This window comes from Centroberyx gerrardi, chromosome 23, assembly GCF_048128805.1.
Source record: "Centroberyx gerrardi isolate f3 chromosome 23, fCenGer3.hap1.cur.20231027, whole genome shotgun sequence".
NCBI classification, from domain to species: domain Eukaryota; kingdom Metazoa; phylum Chordata; class Actinopteri; order Beryciformes; family Berycidae; genus Centroberyx; species Centroberyx gerrardi.
This window is the reverse complement of record NC_136019.1, coordinates 1,084,975-1,099,948: the sequence shown is the minus strand read 5'-3', so window position 1 is coordinate 1,099,948 and position 14,974 is coordinate 1,084,975. Positions and strand designations below refer to the sequence as shown.

Below are 14,974 nucleotides of genomic sequence, written 5' to 3'. Positions count from 1 at the left end.
GCTGGTGGGGTGGCAGCTGGTGGGGCGGCAGCAGGTGGGACGTCAGCTGGTGGGGCGGCAGCAGGTGGGACGTCCACGGCAGCTGCAAAGGACAGACTCACAGTTGTCACTCTGTAATGTCATGTGCATATTGTTGATACACCAGTGTTACACTAGAAGGTTGAAAAGCAATGGCATTAGTGACAGGTTATTCTTCAGGAAGCACAATGAAGAATGCTATACAAGCCAAATGAAAGAAAAGCAGGGTTGAATGACTGAAGATGAAATGCAATTAAGCGCAGGTTAGAAGTATAATGACAACTGTCTACACTACAGACACAGTTTTAGTCAAATGGGATTATTCACAAGACAAGTACATGTTCTACAACACAGAGGGACTACACCAAGCCACAGTGGAAACACACAATGATTATTTACAAGAGAGCGTTAAGCCCTGATCAAGAGATGATTCAATGAAATGGTGGAAGCAGCCACACAGAATTCACCAGGCAGTTGAGCCGTGCAGATACAGGTAATGACCACATGAGGGCCACACTTACCTTATCCCCACTAATATTACATCCTTTCTTTTTGAGAGCTTAAAAAAAGGTTACACAAGTCAAATTATTCACAGAATTCACAGAATTTTTATTCATCATTGTTGTGTGTGTGTGTGTGTGTGTGTGTACTCACGCTGAGAGTCGACCTCCATGGCGGCGGCGAGGAGCGCGCTGTCCGAGGGCTCGGCAGGGTCTACAGATGCAGCGCCTGCTTCCACACAGAAGAAAAACATACAATTTGGAAGATGGGTTTTTACAAGCTGTTGTACGTGTGTAAAGAACAGGAACAGGGCACTTACTCGGGGGAGGAGGAGGGCGGCGCGTGGCCCGCCGGGGGGGGGGGAGCGGCCGCCGTCTGCTCCTTGTCCCGGCCCAGCACGTAGCACTGCAGCGTGTGCATCTGGGACCCCACCACCACATTGTGCTTCCTCAGCCACCGCACAAAGCTACAGACATGACAACAACAAGTCAGAGCAGTACTTCACACAGCATCACACACACCATCTCTGCCATCAATTAATAATAATAATAATACATTTAATTTGTAATTCACTTTTCATTTGAAGTAAATCTCAAAGTGCTACAGAGGAAAGGAGAAATACAATAATTACAGACATGACCAAGTCAGAGCAGTACTTCACACAGCATCACACACATCATCTCTGCCATCAATTACAATACTTACGTTTGACTCTCACCGCTGGCGGACTCGTACAGGGCCCTGTAGGTCTCCTGCGCATGGACGCCAAACCCCACCAGCGTCTGGTCCAGGCCCCTCACAGGCAGAGAGCCCTCGCACATCCTACGGCTCCTGATGAGCGCCACCATCTCCGGGAAGAGCTGGCCGTAGGCGTCGAGGGCGTCTTTGTTGCCCATGAGGGGCGTCTGGGTGGTGTCCCCACCCGCTCTCTCCTTCTGGTGGGACGCCAGCAGGCCGCAGGCGTATCCCACGTCGTGGGTCAGCAGCCACTTGAATGTTTGACCCCGGTACTGGCCAAACTGCAGCTCCCTCTCACTGAGCAGCAGCTGGCGGCACGCGGGGTCTCCTCCGGCACGGAGGACGCGAGCCTTCGCCTGCTCCCTCACCGTCTCAGGCAGCTTCACCCTCCGCGCCTCAGATGACCCTCGCCTGCGGTAGGCTCGGGCCACCTTCGACGCTTCGGGCGAAGGCTTGAGGGTGAGCTTGCGAGACGAAGACTCGAAGCGGAATGCTGGGTGGAAATCCATTCTACACACATTACACAGAGATAGTTAATCATGCTGGCATAACACCGAGAAAAGGGGCATATGTAAATTATCATTCGCTTCACCGTTCATAAAATGCTTAAAAAGCACTTTTAAGCATTTTATGAAGGTGAGACAGCTTACAGTAGCGTAGCATGCCAACGTTACAGTCTGCCAACACTGCACACAGAGCGCAGACGATATAATGAACAAATATGTGTATTTTCAAAGTGTACTTTCATTGTGCAATAGCATTTTAACAGCTTTACGCACGTAACGGAGCTAGAAACAGCGGCAATACAAACGGGTGCGGGCGATTTCACGATCAATATTTGTCTGTAACCTCTACAAATGCTCATTAAACACCGTCAAAAACACGGCCAGTAAAACGTCATTTACACACAGGGGTTTCCGTGATTTTAAGAGTTTAAAATAGCATTAAAGCATTGGCATTAGTTAGCCCGTGGCGAAAAACGCACACGACGGCGAAACACACACACATATTTCGAGCTGTTTTTTACTCATGTCAGACAGTGAGATATAGCGTCCATGACTCTATTTTAAGGCTTAGATATATTTGAACTTGAACTTACTTGTTGAGATGTCGCAGTGTTGAAGTGCAAAATCAGAATGACGGGCTCTGCGCTGGCGGGGAGCAAGTAGCCAATAGCGGGGCGGATGACGTCACCACAGCCAATGGGAAGAGCGCTGGCCGAAAGTAGGACAAGCCAATGAAACGTTGCAAGATTTTTCCAAAAAGTAAGACAGGCCAACGGCGAGAGACTAGAGGCGGGACAAGCGAACTTGGGCGGGACTGTGAAAGTAGGACAAAGTAAGACAAGGGCACAGAGAAGAAGGGGCCGTACTAGGCGCAAGGATGACACGCAAATCCGTGAAGCGCACCATCTTTTCCCAAGCGGCCGGCTGGCAAAGCGCTCCCCGTGGCACGGCGGACGACAACCGGAAGAGTGCAGCGGCGGCCAGCTCCCAACCGTTCCCCGGAACACTGTAACACGGCGGACGACAACCGGAAGAGTGCAGCGGCTTCCGGAGACGGCAGTGCCGTGGGAATGCCTGTGAGAAACGCCTACCGTGACCACTTCAACAACCTGTGAATGAGGCTCACTTTGACCGATACAGAGCATATTGCTAATGGGTCAGCTCATTACCAATCTTCTCTGTATCGTTCCAATTTGATGAAAAAAAAAAAATTGGAACGCTACAGAGAAGATTAGATGTCCGGGGTTGGCCCATTACCAATCTTCTCTGTATCGTTCCAATTTGATGAAAATATTTGCCATTTGTTGCAGACAAAGGAGACGTGACATTCAGTGACACTCGGAAATTCTGGCGGAGATTCTTACAGTATTCCTGCATTCTCTTGAAAATGTCTTTTATTTTGTTACCCAGGTGGGAGATTCATGCTGCATTGACTGACGCTGGGAAATTCGGCATTTTGGCGGAGATTCTTACAGCATTCTCTGGGAAATGTGGGTTTTGTTGTTGCAGACATGGGAGACGTGTGCTGCATTCAGTGACACTGGGAAATTCGGGCCTTTGGCCGAGACTCTTCTGTCTCCGAACCTTTGAAACTTACTCAGCGTAACGGCTTTGCCAAACGTGCTTAAGTTCCTCTGTCTCCTTGCCCCCTGAAAAATGACCTGAACTATCTGGTAATCTGTCAAGGACACTTGCCCTGGCCATCTCAGCAGCCTGAAAAGGTGGGAAGCTTCTCTGCACTCAGGTTTACATGCTTTGTCCTATTCGCGGGTCTTTTGCAGTAGCAAAGGAAGATTTACATGCGAAAACTTGTGGCTGTGCACTTTTCAAGGTGAAAGGGTTGCTTGCAAAGTCCCCTCCCCCCACCCCCAAGCCTAAGGGGAAAGCCTGGGATGTAGGCAGAGGGGCCTCGCTCAGAGCAGCCCTAGGGCGTGTCCTGGGAGGGGATGGGCTGGGCTTAGGGCCCGAGTGCAGGCTCAGGCTTGGAGGCCGAGCTGGGCTCCGGCCCCTCTTCCAGTGTCTGTGCCACTCTGGTCTTGCCCACTTTGTCAAATTCACAAACATACCGAAAGAAGTTGCCATTTCAAACTAAACTCATCTAAGCAGAGGTCTACAACAGAAAGAGCTTCTCCCCGCAGACGCTAATGGGTGGCGCCTAGTGAAAAAGCGCCTCAGCTGTTGCTCCGCGTAAAGGGGGCCCTTCTGCCCGGGGGGGATTAAGTAGCAGGCAACGTTGGGGGTTGAAATGTACTTGCCCAGGCAGTACATATGATAACATTGGATCGATACAGAGAAGATTAGCATGGCCCCTGCGAAAGGATGACACGCAAATCCGTGAAGCGCTCCATCTTTTCCCAAGCGGCCGGCTGGCAAAGCGCTCCCCGTGGCACGGCGGACGACAACCGGAAGAGTGCAGCGGCGGCCAGCTCCCAACCGTTCCCCGGAACACTGTAACACGGCGGACGACAACCGGAAGAGTGCAGCGGCTTCCGGAGACGGCAGTGCCGTGGGAATGCCTGTGAGAAACGCCTACCGTGACCACTTCAACAACCTGTGAATGAGGCTCACTTTGACCGATACAGAGCATATTGCTAATGGGTCAGCTCATTACCAATCTTCTCTGTATCGTTCCAATTTGATGAAAAAAAAAAAATTGGAACGCTACAGAGAAGATTAGATGTCCGGGGTTGGCCCATTACCAATCTTCTCTGTATCGTTCCAATTTGATGAAAATATTTGCCATTTGTTGCAGACAAAGGAGACGTGACATTCAGTGACACTCGGAAATTCTGGCGGAGATTCTTACAGTATTCCTGCATTCTCTTGAAAATGTCTTTTATTTTGTTACCCAGGTGGGAGATTCATGCTGCATTGACTGACGCTGGGAAATTCGGCATTTTGGCGGAGATTCTTACAGCATTCTCTGGGAAATGTGGGTTTTGTTGTTGCAGACATGGGAGACGTGTGCTGCATTCAGTGACACTGGGAAATTCGGGCCTTTGGCCGAGACTCTTCTGTCTCCGAACCTTTGAAACTTACTCAGCGTAACGGCTTTGCCAAACGTGCTTAAGTTCCTCTGTCTCCTTGCCCCCTGAAAAATGACCTGAACTATCTGGTAATCTGTCAAGGACACTTGCCCTGGCCATCTCAGCAGCCTGAAAAGGTGGGAAGCTTCTCTGCACTCAGGTTTACATGCTTTGTCCTATTCGCGGGTCTTTTGCAGTAGCAAAGGAAGATTTACATGCGAAAACTTGTGGCTGTGCACTTTTCAAGGTGAAAGGGTTGCTTGCAAAGTCCCCTCCCCCCACCCCCAAGCCTAAGGGGAAAGCCTGGGATGTAGGCAGAGGGGCCTCGCTCAGAGCAGCCCTAGGGCGTGTCCTGGGAGGGGATGGGCTGGGCTTAGGGCCCGAGTGCAGGCTCAGGCTTGGAGGCCGAGCTGGGCTCCGGCCCCTCTTCCAGTGTCTGTGCCACTCTGGTCTTGCCCACTTTGTCAAATTCACAAACATACCGAAAGAAGTTGCCATTTCAAACTAAACTCATCTAAGCAGAGGTCTACAACAGAAAGAGCTTCTCCCCGCAGACGCTAATGGGTGGCGCCTAGTGAAAAAGCGCCTCAGCTGTTGCTCCGCGTAAAGGGGGCCCTTCTGCCCGGGGGGGATTAAGTAGCAGGCAACGTTGGGGGTTGAAATGTACTTGCCCAGGCAGTACATATGATAACATTGGATCGATACAGAGAAGATTAGCATGGCCCCTGCGAAAGGATGACACGCAAATCCGTGAAGCGCTCCATCTTTTCCCAAGCGGCCGGCTGGCAAAGCGCTCCCCGTGGCACGGCGGACGACAACCGGAAGAGTGCAGCGGCGGCCAGCTCCCAACCGTTCCCCGGAACACTGTAACACGGCGGACGACAACCGGAAGAGTGCAGCGGCTTCCGGAGACGGCAGTGCCGTGGGAATGCCTGTGAGAAACGCCTACCGTGACCACTTCAACAACCTGTGAATGAGGCTCACTTTGACCGATACAGAGCATATTGCTAATGGGTCAGCTCATTACCAATCTTCTCTGTATCGTTCCAATTTGATGAAAAAAAAAAAATTGGAACGCTACAGAGAAGATTAGATGTCCGGGGTTGGCCCATTACCAATCTTCTCTGTATCGTTCCAATTTGATGAAAATATTTGCCATTTGTTGCAGACAAAGGAGACGTGACATTCAGTGACACTCGGAAATTCTGGCGGAGATTCTTACAGTATTCCTGCATTCTCTTGAAAATGTCTTTTATTTTGTTACCCAGGTGGGAGATTCATGCTGCATTGACTGACGCTGGGAAATTCGGCATTTTGGCGGAGATTCTTACAGCATTCTCTGGGAAATGTGGGTTTTGTTGTTGCAGACATGGGAGACGTGTGCTGCATTCAGTGACACTGGGAAATTCGGGCCTTTGGCCGAGACTCTTCTGTCTCCGAACCTTTGAAACTTACTCAGCGTAACGGCTTTGCCAAACGTGCTTAAGTTCCTCTGTCTCCTTGCCCCCTGAAAAATGACCTGAACTATCTGGTAATCTGTCAAGGACACTTGCCCTGGCCATCTCAGCAGCCTGAAAAGGTGGGAAGCTTCTCTGCACTCAGGTTTACATGCTTTGTCCTATTCGCGGGTCTTTTGCAGTAGCAAAGGAAGATTTACATGCGAAAACTTGTGGCTGTGCACTTTTCAAGGTGAAAGGGTTGCTTGCAAAGTCCCCTCCCCCCACCCCCAAGCCTAAGGGGAAAGCCTGGGATGTAGGCAGAGGGGCCTCGCTCAGAGCAGCCCTAGGGCGTGTCCTGGGAGGGGATGGGCTGGGCTTAGGGCCCGAGTGCAGGCTCAGGCTTGGAGGCCGAGCTGGGCTCCGGCCCCTCTTCCAGTGTCTGTGCCACTCTGGTCTTGCCCACTTTGTCAAATTCACAAACATACCGAAAGAAGTTGCCATTTCAAACTAAACTCATCTAAGCAGAGGTCTACAACAGAAAGAGCTTCTCCCCGCAGACGCTAATGGGTGGCGCCTAGTGAAAAAGCGCCTCAGCTGTTGCTCCGCGTAAAGGGGGCCCTTCTGCCCGGGGGGGATTAAGTAGCAGGCAACGTTGGGGGTTGAAATGTACTTGCCCAGGCAGTACATATGATAACATTGGATCGATACAGAGAAGATTAGCATGGCCCCTGCGAAAGGATGACACGCAAATCCGTGAAGCGCTCCATCTTTTCCCAAGCGGCCGGCTGGCAAAGCGCTCCCCGTGGCACGGCGGACGACAACCGGAAGAGTGCAGCGGCGGCCAGCTCCCAACCGTTCCCCGGAACACTGTAACACGGCGGACGACAACCGGAAGAGTGCAGCGGCTTCCGGAGACGGCAGTGCCGTGGGAATGCCTGTGAGAAACGCCTACCGTGACCACTTCAACAACCTGTGAATGAGGCTCACTTTGACCGATACAGAGCATATTGCTAATGGGTCAGCTCATTACCAATCTTCTCTGTATCGTTCCAATTTGATGAAAAAAAAAAAATTGGAACGCTACAGAGAAGATTAGATGTCCGGGGTTGGCCCATTACCAATCTTCTCTGTATCGTTCCAATTTGATGAAAATATTTGCCATTTGTTGCAGACAAAGGAGACGTGACATTCAGTGACACTCGGAAATTCTGGCGGAGATTCTTACAGTATTCCTGCATTCTCTTGAAAATGTCTTTTATTTTGTTACCCAGGTGGGAGATTCATGCTGCATTGACTGACGCTGGGAAATTCGGCATTTTGGCGGAGATTCTTACAGCATTCTCTGGGAAATGTGGGTTTTGTTGTTGCAGACATGGGAGACGTGTGCTGCATTCAGTGACACTGGGAAATTCGGGCCTTTGGCCGAGACTCTTCTGTCTCCGAACCTTTGAAACTTACTCAGCGTAACGGCTTTGCCAAACGTGCTTAAGTTCCTCTGTCTCCTTGCCCCCTGAAAAATGACCTGAACTATCTGGTAATCTGTCAAGGACACTTGCCCTGGCCATCTCAGCAGCCTGAAAAGGTGGGAAGCTTCTCTGCACTCAGGTTTACATGCTTTGTCCTATTCGCGGGTCTTTTGCAGTAGCAAAGGAAGATTTACATGCGAAAACTTGTGGCTGTGCACTTTTCAAGGTGAAAGGGTTGCTTGCAAAGTCCCCTCCCCCCACCCCCAAGCCTAAGGGGAAAGCCTGGGATGTAGGCAGAGGGGCCTCGCTCAGAGCAGCCCTAGGGCGTGTCCTGGGAGGGGATGGGCTGGGCTTAGGGCCCGAGTGCAGGCTCAGGCTTGGAGGCCGAGCTGGGCTCCGGCCCCTCTTCCAGTGTCTGTGCCACTCTGGTCTTGCCCACTTTGTCAAATTCACAAACATACCGAAAGAAGTTGCCATTTCAAACTAAACTCATCTAAGCAGAGGTCTACAACAGAAAGAGCTTCTCCCCGCAGACGCTAATGGGTGGCGCCTAGTGAAAAAGCGCCTCAGCTGTTGCTCCGCGTAAAGGGGGCCCTTCTGCCCGGGGGGGATTAAGTAGCAGGCAACGTTGGGGGTTGAAATGTACTTGCCCAGGCAGTACATATGATAACATTGGATCGATACAGAGAAGATTAGCATGGCCCCTGCGAAAGGATGACACGCAAATCCGTGAAGCGCTCCATCTTTTCCCAAGCGGCCGGCTGGCAAAGCGCTCCCCGTGGCACGGCGGACGACAACCGGAAGAGTGCAGCGGCGGCCAGCTCCCAACCGTTCCCCGGAACACTGTAACACGGCGGACGACAACCGGAAGAGTGCAGCGGCTTCCGGAGACGGCAGTGCCGTGGGAATGCCTGTGAGAAACGCCTACCGTGACCACTTCAACAACCTGTGAATGAGGCTCACTTTGACCGATACAGAGCATATTGCTAATGGGTCAGCTCATTACCAATCTTCTCTGTATCGTTCCAATTTGATGAAAAAAAAAAAATTGGAACGCTACAGAGAAGATTAGATGTCCGGGGTTGGCCCATTACCAATCTTCTCTGTATCGTTCCAATTTGATGAAAATATTTGCCATTTGTTGCAGACAAAGGAGACGTGACATTCAGTGACACTCGGAAATTCTGGCGGAGATTCTTACAGTATTCCTGCATTCTCTTGAAAATGTCTTTTATTTTGTTACCCAGGTGGGAGATTCATGCTGCATTGACTGACGCTGGGAAATTCGGCATTTTGGCGGAGATTCTTACAGCATTCTCTGGGAAATGTGGGTTTTGTTGTTGCAGACATGGGAGACGTGTGCTGCATTCAGTGACACTGGGAAATTCGGGCCTTTGGCCGAGACTCTTCTGTCTCCGAACCTTTGAAACTTACTCAGCGTAACGGCTTTGCCAAACGTGCTTAAGTTCCTCTGTCTCCTTGCCCCCTGAAAAATGACCTGAACTATCTGGTAATCTGTCAAGGACACTTGCCCTGGCCATCTCAGCAGCCTGAAAAGGTGGGAAGCTTCTCTGCACTCAGGTTTACATGCTTTGTCCTATTCGCGGGTCTTTTGCAGTAGCAAAGGAAGATTTACATGCGAAAACTTGTGGCTGTGCACTTTTCAAGGTGAAAGGGTTGCTTGCAAAGTCCCCTCCCCCCACCCCCAAGCCTAAGGGGAAAGCCTGGGATGTAGGCAGAGGGGCCTCGCTCAGAGCAGCCCTAGGGCGTGTCCTGGGAGGGGATGGGCTGGGCTTAGGGCCCGAGTGCAGGCTCAGGCTTGGAGGCCGAGCTGGGCTCCGGCCCCTCTTCCAGTGTCTGTGCCACTCTGGTCTTGCCCACTTTGTCAAATTCACAAACATACCGAAAGAAGTTGCCATTTCAAACTAAACTCATCTAAGCAGAGGTCTACAACAGAAAGAGCTTCTCCCCGCAGACGCTAATGGGTGGCGCCTAGTGAAAAAGCGCCTCAGCTGTTGCTCCGCGTAAAGGGGGCCCTTCTGCCCGGGGGGGATTAAGTAGCAGGCAACGTTGGGGGTTGAAATGTACTTGCCCAGGCAGTACATATGATAACATTGGATCGATACAGAGAAGATTAGCATGGCCCCTGCGAAAGGATGACACGCAAATCCGTGAAGCGCTCCATCTTTTCCCAAGCGGCCGGCTGGCAAAGCGCTCCCCGTGGCACGGCGGACGACAACCGGAAGAGTGCAGCGGCGGCCAGCTCCCAACCGTTCCCCGGAACACTGTAACACGGCGGACGACAACCGGAAGAGTGCAGCGGCTTCCGGAGACGGCAGTGCCGTGGGAATGCCTGTGAGAAACGCCTACCGTGACCACTTCAACAACCTGTGAATGAGGCTCACTTTGACCGATACAGAGCATATTGCTAATGGGTCAGCTCATTACCAATCTTCTCTGTATCGTTCCAATTTGATGAAAAAAAAAAAATTGGAACGCTACAGAGAAGATTAGATGTCCGGGGTTGGCCCATTACCAATCTTCTCTGTATCGTTCCAATTTGATGAAAATATTTGCCATTTGTTGCAGACAAAGGAGACGTGACATTCAGTGACACTCGGAAATTCTGGCGGAGATTCTTACAGTATTCCTGCATTCTCTTGAAAATGTCTTTTATTTTGTTACCCAGGTGGGAGATTCATGCTGCATTGACTGACGCTGGGAAATTCGGCATTTTGGCGGAGATTCTTACAGCATTCTCTGGGAAATGTGGGTTTTGTTGTTGCAGACATGGGAGACGTGTGCTGCATTCAGTGACACTGGGAAATTCGGGCCTTTGGCCGAGACTCTTCTGTCTCCGAACCTTTGAAACTTACTCAGCGTAACGGCTTTGCCAAACGTGCTTAAGTTCCTCTGTCTCCTTGCCCCCTGAAAAATGACCTGAACTATCTGGTAATCTGTCAAGGACACTTGCCCTGGCCATCTCAGCAGCCTGAAAAGGTGGGAAGCTTCTCTGCACTCAGGTTTACATGCTTTGTCCTATTCGCGGGTCTTTTGCAGTAGCAAAGGAAGATTTACATGCGAAAACTTGTGGCTGTGCACTTTTCAAGGTGAAAGGGTTGCTTGCAAAGTCCCCTCCCCCCACCCCCAAGCCTAAGGGGAAAGCCTGGGATGTAGGCAGAGGGGCCTCGCTCAGAGCAGCCCTAGGGCGTGTCCTGGGAGGGGATGGGCTGGGCTTAGGGCCCGAGTGCAGGCTCAGGCTTGGAGGCCGAGCTGGGCTCCGGCCCCTCTTCCAGTGTCTGTGCCACTCTGGTCTTGCCCACTTTGTCAAATTCACAAACATACCGAAAGAAGTTGCCATTTCAAACTAAACTCATCTAAGCAGAGGTCTACAACAGAAAGAGCTTCTCCCCGCAGACGCTAATGGGTGGCGCCTAGTGAAAAAGCGCCTCAGCTGTTGCTCCGCGTAAAGGGGGCCCTTCTGCCCGGGGGGGATTAAGTAGCAGGCAACGTTGGGGGTTGAAATGTACTTGCCCAGGCAGTACATATGATAACATTGGATCGATACAGAGAAGATTAGCATGGCCCCTGCGAAAGGATGACACGCAAATCCGTGAAGCGCTCCATCTTTTCCCAAGCGGCCGGCTGGCAAAGCGCTCCCCGTGGCACGGCGGACGACAACCGGAAGAGTGCAGCGGCGGCCAGCTCCCAACCGTTCCCCGGAACACTGTAACACGGCGGACGACAACCGGAAGAGTGCAGCGGCTTCCGGAGACGGCAGTGCCGTGGGAATGCCTGTGAGAAACGCCTACCGTGACCACTTCAACAACCTGTGAATGAGGCTCACTTTGACCGATACAGAGCATATTGCTAATGGGTCAGCTCATTACCAATCTTCTCTGTATCGTTCCAATTTGATGAAAAAAAAAAAATTGGAACGCTACAGAGAAGATTAGATGTCCGGGGTTGGCCCATTACCAATCTTCTCTGTATCGTTCCAATTTGATGAAAATATTTGCCATTTGTTGCAGACAAAGGAGACGTGACATTCAGTGACACTCGGAAATTCTGGCGGAGATTCTTACAGTATTCCTGCATTCTCTTGAAAATGTCTTTTATTTTGTTACCCAGGTGGGAGATTCATGCTGCATTGACTGACGCTGGGAAATTCGGCATTTTGGCGGAGATTCTTACAGCATTCTCTGGGAAATGTGGGTTTTGTTGTTGCAGACATGGGAGACGTGTGCTGCATTCAGTGACACTGGGAAATTCGGGCCTTTGGCCGAGACTCTTCTGTCTCCGAACCTTTGAAACTTACTCAGCGTAACGGCTTTGCCAAACGTGCTTAAGTTCCTCTGTCTCCTTGCCCCCTGAAAAATGACCTGAACTATCTGGTAATCTGTCAAGGACACTTGCCCTGGCCATCTCAGCAGCCTGAAAAGGTGGGAAGCTTCTCTGCACTCAGGTTTACATGCTTTGTCCTATTCGCGGGTCTTTTGCAGTAGCAAAGGAAGATTTACATGCGAAAACTTGTGGCTGTGCACTTTTCAAGGTGAAAGGGTTGCTTGCAAAGTCCCCTCCCCCCACCCCCAAGCCTAAGGGGAAAGCCTGGGATGTAGGCAGAGGGGCCTCGCTCAGAGCAGCCCTAGGGCGTGTCCTGGGAGGGGATGGGCTGGGCTTAGGGCCCGAGTGCAGGCTCAGGCTTGGAGGCCGAGCTGGGCTCCGGCCCCTCTTCCAGTGTCTGTGCCACTCTGGTCTTGCCCACTTTGTCAAATTCACAAACATACCGAAAGAAGTTGCCATTTCAAACTAAACTCATCTAAGCAGAGGTCTACAACAGAAAGAGCTTCTCCCCGCAGACGCTAATGGGTGGCGCCTAGTGAAAAAGCGCCTCAGCTGTTGCTCCGCGTAAAGGGGGCCCTTCTGCCCGGGGGGGATTAAGTAGCAGGCAACGTTGGGGGTTGAAATGTACTTGCCCAGGCAGTACATATGATAACATTGGATCGATACAGAGAAGATTAGCATGGCCCCTGCGAAAGGATGACACGCAAATCCGTGAAGCGCTCCATCTTTTCCCAAGCGGCCGGCTGGCAAAGCGCTCCCCGTGGCACGGCGGACGACAACCGGAAGAGTGCAGCGGCGGCCAGCTCCCAACCGTTCCCCGGAACACTGTAACACGGCGGACGACAACCGGAAGAGTGCAGCGGCTTCCGGAGACGGCAGTGCCGTGGGAATGCCTGTGAGAAACGCCTACCGTGACCACTTCAACAACCTGTGAATGAGGCTCACTTTGACCGATACAGAGCATATTGCTAATGGGTCAGCTCATTACCAATCTTCTCTGTATCGTTCCAATTTGATGAAAAAAAAAAAATTGGAACGCTACAGAGAAGATTAGATGTCCGGGGTTGGCCCATTACCAATCTTCTCTGTATCGTTCCAATTTGATGAAAATATTTGCCATTTGTTGCAGACAAAGGAGACGTGACATTCAGTGACACTCGGAAATTCTGGCGGAGATTCTTACAGTATTCCTGCATTCTCTTGAAAATGTCTTTTATTTTGTTACCCAGGTGGGAGATTCATGCTGCATTGACTGACGCTGGGAAATTCGGCATTTTGGCGGAGATTCTTACAGCATTCTCTGGGAAATGTGGGTTTTGTTGTTGCAGACATGGGAGACGTGTGCTGCATTCAGTGACACTGGGAAATTCGGGCCTTTGGCCGAGACTCTTCTGTCTCCGAACCTTTGAAACTTACTCAGCGTAACGGCTTTGCCAAACGTGCTTAAGTTCCTCTGTCTCCTTGCCCCCTGAAAAATGACCTGAACTATCTGGTAATCTGTCAAGGACACTTGCCCTGGCCATCTCAGCAGCCTGAAAAGGTGGGAAGCTTCTCTGCACTCAGGTTTACATGCTTTGTCCTATTCGCGGGTCTTTTGCAGTAGCAAAGGAAGATTTACATGCGAAAACTTGTGGCTGTGCACTTTTCAAGGTGAAAGGGTTGCTTGCAAAGTCCCCTCCCCCCACCCCCAAGCCTAAGGGGAAAGCCTGGGATGTAGGCAGAGGGGCCTCGCTCAGAGCAGCCCTAGGGCGTGTCCTGGGAGGGGATGGGCTGGGCTTAGGGCCCGAGTGCAGGCTCAGGCTTGGAGGCCGAGCTGGGCTCCGGCCCCTCTTCCAGTGTCTGTGCCACTCTGGTCTTGCCCACTTTGTCAAATTCACAAACATACCGAAAGAAGTTGCCATTTCAAACTAAACTCATCTAAGCAGAGGTCTACAACAGAAAGAGCTTCTCCCCGCAGACGCTAATGGGTGGCGCCTAGTGAAAAAGCGCCTCAGCTGTTGCTCCGCGTAAAGGGGGCCCTTCTGCCCGGGGGGGATTAAGTAGCAGGCAACGTTGGGGGTTGAAATGTACTTGCCCAGGCAGTACATATGATAACATTGGATCGATACAGAGAAGATTAGCATGGCCCCTGCGAAAGGATGACACGCAAATCCGTGAAGCGCTCCATCTTTTCCCAAGCGGCCGGCTGGCAAAGCGCTCCCCGTGGCACGGCGGACGACAACCGGAAGAGTGCAGCGGCGGCCAGCTCCCAACCGTTCCCCGGAACACTGTAACACGGCGGACGACAACCGGAAGAGTGCAGCGGCTTCCGGAGACGGCAGTGCCGTGGGAATGCCTGTGAGAAACGCCTACCGTGACCACTTCAACAACCTGTGAATGAGGCTCACTTTGACCGATACAGAGCATATTGCTAATGGGTCAGCTCATTACCAATCTTCTCTGTATCGTTCCAATTTGATGAAAAAAAAAAAATTGGAACGCTACAGAGAAGATTAGATGTCCGGGGTTGGCCCATTACCAATCTTCTCTGTATCGTTCCAATTTGATGAAAATATTTGCCATTTGTTGCAGACAAAGGAGACGTGACATTCAGTGACACTCGGAAATTCTGGCGGAGATTCTTACAGTATTCCTGCATTCTCTTGAAAATGTCTTTTATTTTGTTACCCAGGTGGGAGATTCATGCTGCATTGACTGACGCTGGGAAATTCGGCATTTTGGCGGAGATTCTTACAGCATTCTCTGGGAAATGTGGGTTTTGTTGTTGCAGACATGGGAGACGTGTGCTGCATTCAGTGACACTGGGAAATTCGGGCCTTTGGCCGAGACTCTTCTGTCTCCGAACCTTTGAAACTTACTCAGCGTAACGGCTTTGCCAAACGTGCTTAAGTTCCTCTGTCTCCTTGCCCCCTGAAAAATGACCTGAACTATCTGGT

General features: G+C 51.3%; 8 non-coding genes across 8 annotated transcripts; all 8 read left to right on the top strand.

Moving 5' to 3' along the window:
* Window positions 1-4,010: 4,010 nt before the first annotated feature.
* On the top strand, window positions 4,011-4,117 carry LOC139913134 (U6 spliceosomal RNA). The gene has a single exon (XR_011784703.1). It is a non-coding gene; the product is annotated as a U6 spliceosomal RNA (small nuclear RNA).
* Window positions 4,118-5,452: 1,335 nt separating this feature from the next.
* Window positions 5,453-5,559, top strand: LOC139913135 (U6 spliceosomal RNA). The gene has a single exon (XR_011784704.1). It is a non-coding gene; the product is annotated as a U6 spliceosomal RNA (small nuclear RNA).
* A 1,335-nt stretch (window positions 5,560-6,894) lies between these two features.
* LOC139913136 (U6 spliceosomal RNA) lies at window positions 6,895-7,001 on the top strand. Its single transcript, XR_011784705.2, has one exon. It is a non-coding gene; the product is annotated as a U6 spliceosomal RNA (small nuclear RNA).
* Window positions 7,002-8,336: 1,335 nt separating this feature from the next.
* On the top strand, window positions 8,337-8,443 carry LOC139925062 (U6 spliceosomal RNA). Its single transcript, XR_011785263.1, has one exon. It is a non-coding gene; the product is annotated as a U6 spliceosomal RNA (small nuclear RNA).
* A 1,335-nt stretch (window positions 8,444-9,778) lies between these two features.
* LOC139925061 (U6 spliceosomal RNA) lies at window positions 9,779-9,885 on the top strand. Its single transcript, XR_011785262.1, has one exon. It is a non-coding gene; the product is annotated as a U6 spliceosomal RNA (small nuclear RNA).
* A 1,335-nt stretch (window positions 9,886-11,220) lies between these two features.
* LOC139925060 (U6 spliceosomal RNA) lies at window positions 11,221-11,327 on the top strand. Its single transcript, XR_011785261.1, has one exon. It is a non-coding gene; the product is annotated as a U6 spliceosomal RNA (small nuclear RNA).
* Window positions 11,328-12,662: 1,335 nt separating this feature from the next.
* On the top strand, window positions 12,663-12,769 carry LOC144538016 (U6 spliceosomal RNA). The gene has a single exon (XR_013504026.1). It is a non-coding gene; the product is annotated as a U6 spliceosomal RNA (small nuclear RNA).
* A 1,335-nt stretch (window positions 12,770-14,104) lies between these two features.
* Window positions 14,105-14,211, top strand: LOC139925057 (U6 spliceosomal RNA). Its single transcript, XR_011785258.1, has one exon. It is a non-coding gene; the product is annotated as a U6 spliceosomal RNA (small nuclear RNA).
* The last annotated feature ends 763 nt before the right edge of the window (window positions 14,212-14,974 follow it).